General features: G+C 43.7%; 1 long non-coding RNA gene across 2 annotated transcripts in view; it reads left to right on the top strand.

The window, feature by feature from the left end:
- Positions 1-8273, top strand: part of LOC113958318 — a 54833-nt gene that overhangs the window by 25807 nt on the left and 20753 nt on the right. For both annotated transcript variants that reach the window (XR_003531472.1, XR_003531473.1), the window contains exons 3-4: positions 7376-7539; positions 8042-8076. This is a non-coding gene — a long non-coding RNA (uncharacterized LOC113958318). The remainder of the gene's footprint in view (positions 1-7375; positions 7540-8041; positions 8077-8273) is intronic.

Raw genomic sequence — 8273 nt, 5'->3', positions numbered from 1 at the left:
ACGTATTAGCTGGAAGGGTTTGAAATACAGTGAGTTGGAAGTCTGAACCCAAGTAATGGGAGACTCTACTTTGAAATAGAACTCTTCAATAGATTCCTTAGCTGACTTTTGAGGAATCAAATGTTGCAAAGGAGTGGTTAGGATTGCTTATAGAATCATCAACAAAGGTGGCTTAAAGGATTACCATCAAAGGCATTAGTAAAAGGGAGTTCAATATAAATTTGCAAAAGCACAGCAGAGTTTGATGGCAAGGTTTGCTCTATTACTTCCTACAAAGATCAAGGGAAATCATCTAAGAATCACTTTCAAATGATTTACACAGCAACTGGAAATGCAAAGGATAAAGGTAAAAAAGGTAAGAAAGATCCTTCAAGTGAGTCATGAGGCTCACAAAGGGCTCCCTTGCTTTCTAAACTCCTGATGGAATCCAGGTGCAGCTCAATCCAATCTTAATACCAGACCTGGTCAACAGTTTATGTCTAGAGGGTTTTAGCAGCACTTACTCATTGACTAATTTAACATTTATAAAGTGATTCAATAGGATTTACTACAATTACAACAGTGACTTCATTATAAATCCCAGATGGCAACATTCAAACTACACTTGCAGGAAGGTTGACCTTGAGGAGTGGAGGACATCGGTCCAGGCCATTGTGATGACCCACTCCAGAAGGGGAGGGTAACCCAGGTTCTTGTTAATAAATCCCTTGGGGTGGATTAGAGTGAAATAACACTGAATAATCGGTCTTTGTAAACATATATATGTAGGGTTTATTTTAGAACCATTTTGTTTCAAAAGTAAATAGCTATTTTGCTGTTCTGGGTGTTACCATCTATAGCAATAATTTATAGCAATATTGCAACATCAGAGCATAGCAATATAGCACTATTAAAGGAGAAAGATAACACTTAAGGAAATGCATAAGGGAAAGAAAGGGAAAGAAAGCATAAAGGTGGAAAGATATACATAGTCACCACCCACTGGATCCAACAATGAAACTTGGTAGTTGCAGCTTCCATGTCTGTTGGTCGAAGTGGTGGTCTTGATCTGTTGGGGGTGGGGGAAGCCCCCCCCAAAACTCAAAGATGTTATGAGTTATTATACACTTCTAGCTCAGGTGGGAAGACCTTGTACCTCCCCGGGTGGGGACTTTTACAATGGATGGTGCCATGGGACATGTCACTGAGTCTCAGACATCTCCTAAGAGAGCTGCAGCTGCCCACTGTGTCAGCATCAGTCATGGTCCATTGTGGTCCAACAATTGAGATGCATAGCCCAGGCTGGATGTGCAGTTATCATGTAAAGGGAAGACACTGGCATGAAAAAAGGTTCTCCCACCTTGCAGGACTTGCCTCTTCTTAGCCTCTTCTCTTATCTGGAAATAGAGTTTGCAGCCTCAGGCAGGCATCTGCACCCCGGATAGCTGGACAGTGGCATCCACTTATCTAATCTAAAGGTCCCTTGGCAGTATTCAGGGAGAAGTGGGCTTTGCTGGGTGAGAAGCTGCTTCTTTTCAGTTTGCAAAAGTCTTTTGGTAATCTTAGAATGTATAAGTCATTAACTGTTTCAGTCTCTGACAGCCGTGTCATCAGCTTTCGTGAATTTTTTGAAAATCAGGCCTCCAATTTTCACAAACTTGAGAGTTTATGAGCTCTGAGAGGACCCCGTCAGAGGGAGATGCTGCAGTCCAGGAGAGCCCAAAGGGCCTCACTTAGGACCACTGTGACCACTGTTTAAAGGGCTTCAAGATGTTTGGGTTTAGTCATCCATAAATTTCCATCCTGACCACAATCCAGGTCAGGAATTACTGGAGCTTCCAAAACTCTAGTAACAATTCTACTGGAGTTACCAAAACTCCAGCAACAATGGTATCATTCCACTTGGGCTACAATTCAGGTAGGGAAAGTTCCAATGCTTTAAACAGGTGATTGATTATTCCCTCTCTCATCCTTCACCTTAGCCAGGCAACAGGAGTTCCTGATATGGACAGTGGTGCTCCCACCTTTGCCATGTAAGGGTTCTTGATAGGGTCAAGGGACATTCAGTACACAAACATCAAGGCTTTATGGGAATCCCTGAGATTGTAGATCAGCCCTGAGGAGGAAGGGAGTATGCACTACCACATCAAAACAAAACATATACTTGTACGTGCATAGATATATATGTATTTATGCAAATTCATTTAAAAAGTGATTCCTCAAGAAACTTTGCTCTCTCTCACTGTTGACTGTCTTTCATTTTTTACTTGAAATTGATGCTTGCTTGCTCCCTTTATTGTCTGCATAAATAATGTTTCCTCAGTCAAATATGAAGTTCCAGTAGTTCCCATATCCCCTCTCTACCCGCAACTCCCCCAAAACCAGCATGCTTTTCCCTGCCATGCTTGTGCACACAATCACACTCATCACCTCAACATACAGTTCCAGCTACTATGCAGTCTGATAAATCCTCAGTCTTGCAGTGCCATCAAAATAAGTGTATTTACACATTCACAGTCCCAGAAACACCCAACAACACAGGACTGTCTGTACCAGAGCAGTAGAGGCAGTAGGAAGTTGCAGGAAGTCTTGTGTAATGTTGGTGGTATGAGATAAAGAGAGTTGCTCATAGTGCAAGCAACTAACTGATCTAGTACTGGTCTAGTTCTAGGAAAGGGTGTAATCACAGAATCAAAGAACTGTTTAGGTTGGAAAAGGGCAGTCCAACCATTAGTCCAGCACGGCCAAGTCCACCCTGAACCTTGTCCCCAAGTGCCACATCCACACTTGATCTACACTAATCACTTAAACTTCAGATTCTCCGGGTCTAAACACACTTGTCTTCTGGTCATTTGCATTTCAATCATTAAAATATCTCAGTGAATATCACAGCAAAGAGGGCAGAAAACCAGTGTCAGTGATCCAGTGCAATATACATCATCAAGCGATTTCCTGTGCTGTTAGGAGACCCTTCCAAGGGTGCTCTGACACATTTTGGGCCCCAGATTGGAAGCCAAACCCAGAGCTCAGCCCTGAGAACACCACACAAGTTATGGGGACAGTTGAATATCTCAGAAGGTTCATCTTTTCACATGGATTAGGAAGAAGAGTTGCCCATTACCAGAGGACTGATGTGGAAATTTTGAATTCTTGTCTAGTTAGTACAGTAATGTGGAGAGCATGTAGCATCTGATTTATCATGTAACCTTCACAAAATAATTCTTCATACAGGAATAGGGACCTGCCAAATTTCTCTGTATCTTCAGCAGCCACTCACAGATCCTTGGAGAAAGACAAGTCACTCAGGAACATATACTGATTGTGGCCTTGTCTTCCTTTTTTGGCTGAAGAGTAGCCTCCTACCAAACAGGCTGCACTCAAGAGAGGTGGAAATTACGGAGCTGAATTCCTTTCTTGCCATGTCCGGTACTGAAGTCTCGTGTAAAAATTTCTCCATGCTCATGCTGTTCAGGGAATTCAGGTTCCTCAAGTTTGCTGCTTCAGGCCCTTCACCAAGTGGCTCCTCCTTTCTTAGCAGCTGAGCTGTCAGGACAGAAATAACACTTGCAAATAAAAGGGGGCTACTAGACTGCTAAAGCAACTAATGTAACACACAGGGGAGCCTCCAACTACTCCACACAGAATAGGCAAATGATATTTTGGGTTCTAGTACTTACTGTCAGTGAGTGCTGCATGAAATCACTAATTAGGGTGTAAAAGAAAAGCAGTGTTGACTTACCTGGTTCAAATACAGCTGTGAACATAGATGAAAATAAAGCTGTTTAAGAACTGATCTATGACAATACACATAATACAGCATCCTTTGAAGGGTTAAAATAACCCCAAAAATTCAATATGATTGTGTAGAAATAAGGAATCAAAGGACAGCAGTTCAGTTTTAGTAGACTAAAGACCACTTGATACCATTAAAAATTACCTGGGCAAAAGTCTGCCAATTATCAGAAAAGAACTAATAAAGGGTAGCAGTCGCTTCATCATAGAAGCCAAACAGGTTGATCAAACATGATTACTTTTCCTGATAAATACCGAGGACACATTGTCTTTCAAATAACTGAAGTGCAACTGAGCAGCTTACAGCTTCCCTGGTACAGGTTCCTGCCTTTTTTAAAGGTTGGTGTAACAATAGCCTTTTCCCCCTCATCTGGGACCTTCCCTGGGAGTTATCATTTTTCACCAATGGTAAACATAAACCTTGCAGTTATGTGGGTGAATTCCTTCAGCAACCTTTGATGAGTCACAACCCAGCCCCATGGATGTGAATACATTCAGTTTCTCTTAGAAAGTTCAGCTTCACTAAGAAGCAAGGTCAGGACTTCCCCACTTTGATTGTCCCTTTCTTTCTCAAACTCTATTGGAAGATTCTGACGTTGAGGGACAAATTTTGCCAATGAAGACTGACACAGAAAAGGTGCTGCATACAAGTGCTTTTTGAATCATCTCTCACTAGGTGGTCACCCATATTCAGCATCAAACACACATTTTCTCTGAACTCCCCTCTGCATCATCCATGCAGAACTGTTATGCTCAATGTTTGAAGTACTCAAGCAATGTTTTATAGTCCTTATTTTGTTGCCAGTCCTTGCCTCCACCTCTTACATACTTTTCTGTTTTAATTCATCAAGAAGTTTGCTTAGCTAAGATCCAATTCCCAATCCTCCTGCAGAACAAGATAGTTTGTTCCTGTGCTCTTCATAATTTTCCTTTAAACTCTAACCTCCTCTCCTGGCATTCTCTTTCACAGCTGCTGCCATGTGTGTGCTAACTGGCAGTTCCCTAAATGCAATGAATTCTAGTCTTACGAAGTCTAGAGTGCTAATTCTGTTGCTTATCTTCCCAGCTTTCCACTAGATCCTTCATCCAGTCATCATGTGTTTGCTGCAGCCTAAGGTGCCATCTGGGATCATATTTATCACTAGTTCATCCTTACTTCCAGCACTCAGCATTGCCTGGCCAGTATTTATGTTGGGATGTTGACATTAGCGCTGCCTAAGAATTTCTGGCATAGCTTGCCTGGTGCTGTTGCCCTCACAGCGGATGTCCACATGGCTGAAAACCTCTCTAAGGCAGAGGAGACTTGTGACTTTCTACTAGTTGTAGAAATCTGCCTCCACTGCTTTGTCTTGGTCGGCTGGTCCATGACAGACCCCATCACAATATCCCTCATTTTCCTCCTATCTCTGACAGAATGTTCTGTAGCCTCACATGGAGCATTGCACAAGCAAGGAGCACTTTGACATAAAGCATAAATCCTTCTCATTTCCCCTGCCTATTCCTCCTAAACAGTCCCATGACCATGTTCCAGTAGTGCACATTATCCCACATTATCTCCATAATTCTGCTCATGTTTCCCTTCTTCCTTGTAAAATTCCTACATTTGCAGCTATTCCTCTCTTGCTTCTGGGATTTTGTGCTTTTACCATAACAAAACTGATTTCAGACCCTTGTCATCAGGTTAGTAGTCTCATTGCAAAGATTTCTTTCCTTCTTAGTCCTCAAATACAGATGTCCAAACATCTAGGGGAACTTACAGAACTTATAGTTTCCAAACATAGTGTGGAAACTCCTACTTAAAAATCCATCTAGATATCACAGGACTGCCCAGTGAGTAATGCAATGCCATGGTATTGAAAGGGCTTATGGAGAAATCCAGGGAACTACAGTGCAGTGATGAGTGCACTGGACAAATGTGGGCTGAGACCCAGAAACCTCCTATGCCCTGGGCTGATCCCACAGCAAGGGCAGAGGGGAAGGGGGAGATTCTGCTCCTCTGCCCCCTCAGGTGAGAACCCCCTGCAGAGCTGCCTCCAGCCCTGGGGAACAGCACAGGGAGGGCATGGAGCTGCTGGAGCAAGTCCAGAGGAGGCACCAAGAGGATCAGAGGAATGGAGCAACTCTGCTGGGAGGAAAGGGTGGGAGAGTTGGGACTGTTCAGTCTGGAGAAGAGAAGCTTTGGGGTGACCTGATTGTGACCTTCCAGTTCCCTGAAGGGAACCTGCAAGAAGGATGGAGAGAGACTATTTACAAGGGAATGGCAGGACAAGGGGCTTCATGCTGACAGAGAGTAGGTTTAGATTAGATATTGGGAAGAAATTCTTCCCTGTGAGGGTGAGGAGGCCCTGGCACAGGTTGCCCAGAGAAGCTGTGGCTGCCCCATCCCTGGAAGTGTTCAAGGCCAGGCTGGATGGGGCTTGGAGCAACCTGGGCTAGTGGAAGGTATCTCTGCCCATGGTAGGGGGAGATGGAATTAAATGATCTTTAAGGTCCCTTCCAACCCAAACCATTCTACGATTCTGTGATTCTTTGAAATCAGTAGAAATTATAACATAGAACAAAATTAATGGATACAGGGAAAAGTGACAGTCTTTCACATGTATTTAAAAGGGGAAGTCTCACTTCACAAACCTGTTTTCTCCTTTGAAGGTCAGATAAAGCACATAGATTTTACTATCAAGATTACACTTCTAATGCTAAATAAGTCTGTTCCTGAGTGTGATCTCTGGTATCAGGTGAAATGGTGTGAGTTGCTTTGCAGTCAGCCCTCGGTGCTCCTGGCCACCAGAACAGCATCAGCATCAGCACTGTGCAACCCTTGGCTTGCGGCCCTGCTCTTTAGGAAAACCTACTTTCTCTTTCACTCCAAATAAACAATAGCATGGAGGGAAAAAACTGCAGCACTGGCATCTATGTGCACATGGTTCACAAAAATGGAACATCAGCTGTCAGAGCAGCTTTCAAAGGGAAAACCCCTCACCCTCTGCACTAGACTCAGAGGGATTAGAAACTGAGAAAGAAACTGTGAGAAAATGGATAGAAAAGGACTGGAAGCCCAATATGGGAAGGTTGGGGAACTTCAAGGAGAAAACAAAAACTAAACTTTCGCCCTTTTCCTCTAGATGGTATTTCTGGAAGACAAATATTATATTAATTCATATTTGTGGGCAAACTAACTTGAAGAATTTTATTCCATAGATTTAAAATTCTTGATCATATGGACACTCAGATAAGGATCTTGCAAAAAGCTCTGGGGTACACACCAATTTTGGATTTGTTTTAATTCACAGAGATTATCAGTCCCACTGAGGTGATAAATTGCTGTCACATGGCCTATTGGGCATTCCAGGCTCTTGCAAAGGAATACTCTCTAATTTGAATTACCAGATCCAGACTCCACGAAGATTTAGCTCCACAGTTCTCACAGTTCCATGAGCTAGGCCATAGAAAACCAGCCAATTTCCTCTCTCCAACCATGGGGCAGCCAAGATGACACCTGTCCTTGGGAAGAGGGATCTGTTGAAAGAGGCAGCAATGTCCTCATGCAAAACAAAGAGAGAAATGAATCCTGCCAACCACTGACATTCTGTCACTTCTGTTTCAGGGCCTGGAGTCCAGTAGAACTAGAAGCAAACCACAGCACAGGCAGAAGAGGCAGAATCAGAGAAATCCCTGGATAAAGATGGTCCTGCACAGACATAAGGTGTGGGCAAAGTGCTGATGTGATGACATCCAAGCATGCTGAAAACAGGTCCCATCCCACTTTCTGTAAGTCCCTACAATGTGATTTCCCTTCCGTTTTGTTCAGTGAGCATGAGCTGAGGAGTTCTGGGGAGAAAGAGGGGAACTCATGAAGACTGATGAAGTGTGAAAGTGGAGCACTATCAAAGCTTTTGAGTTTGTGGCCCCATGGAAATCTCACTCTCTGGTCTGCTTAGAGCAGCAGCAGTAGCCTTGTAACTTCCCTAGTTAGAAAGAAAGTCCAAGACCAGTATCTCTATGTCATTGGCACAGAACCAGCCACCTTCAGACCTTCTGCTTAGGTCCTCCTTCCACCCTGGACCAAGCTGATCAGGACCTCCTTGTCTAGTTGCAACACCAGAAAAAGAAGCAAGTCTCTATGCTCCTCTTCTGGCTCACTGATCTTCTTTTCTGCCCAGAGAGAAACAAATAAAGCAAACCCAGCTAGAACGTCGGAACCAACATGCAAAGTTCAAGAAGGTATCTTCATATTTGTAGGCAAACTAACCCGAGGAATTTGCTTCCACAGATTTAAAAATCCTGTTCATGTGGACACTCAGACAGGTATATTGCAAAAATCTCTGGGCTGCACCTCAAATACTGGGGGCAGTTCTGGGCCCCTCACTGCAAGAAATTCATTGAGGGGCTGGAGCGTGTCCAGGGAAGGGAACGGAGCTGGGAAGGGTCTGGCACACCAGGAGTGGTTGAAGGAACTGGGGGGCTCAGCCTGGAGAAAAGGAGGCTCAGGGGGGACCTTCTCA

The sequence above is a fragment of the Corapipo altera genome, unplaced genomic scaffold (assembly GCF_003945725.1).
Source record: "Corapipo altera isolate COAL_440 unplaced genomic scaffold, ASM394572v1 103, whole genome shotgun sequence".
In the NCBI taxonomy this organism is placed as follows: domain Eukaryota; kingdom Metazoa; phylum Chordata; class Aves; order Passeriformes; family Pipridae; genus Corapipo; species Corapipo altera.
Note: the sequence above shows the minus strand (reverse complement) of the source record. Positions and strands in the feature narration are given on the sequence as shown.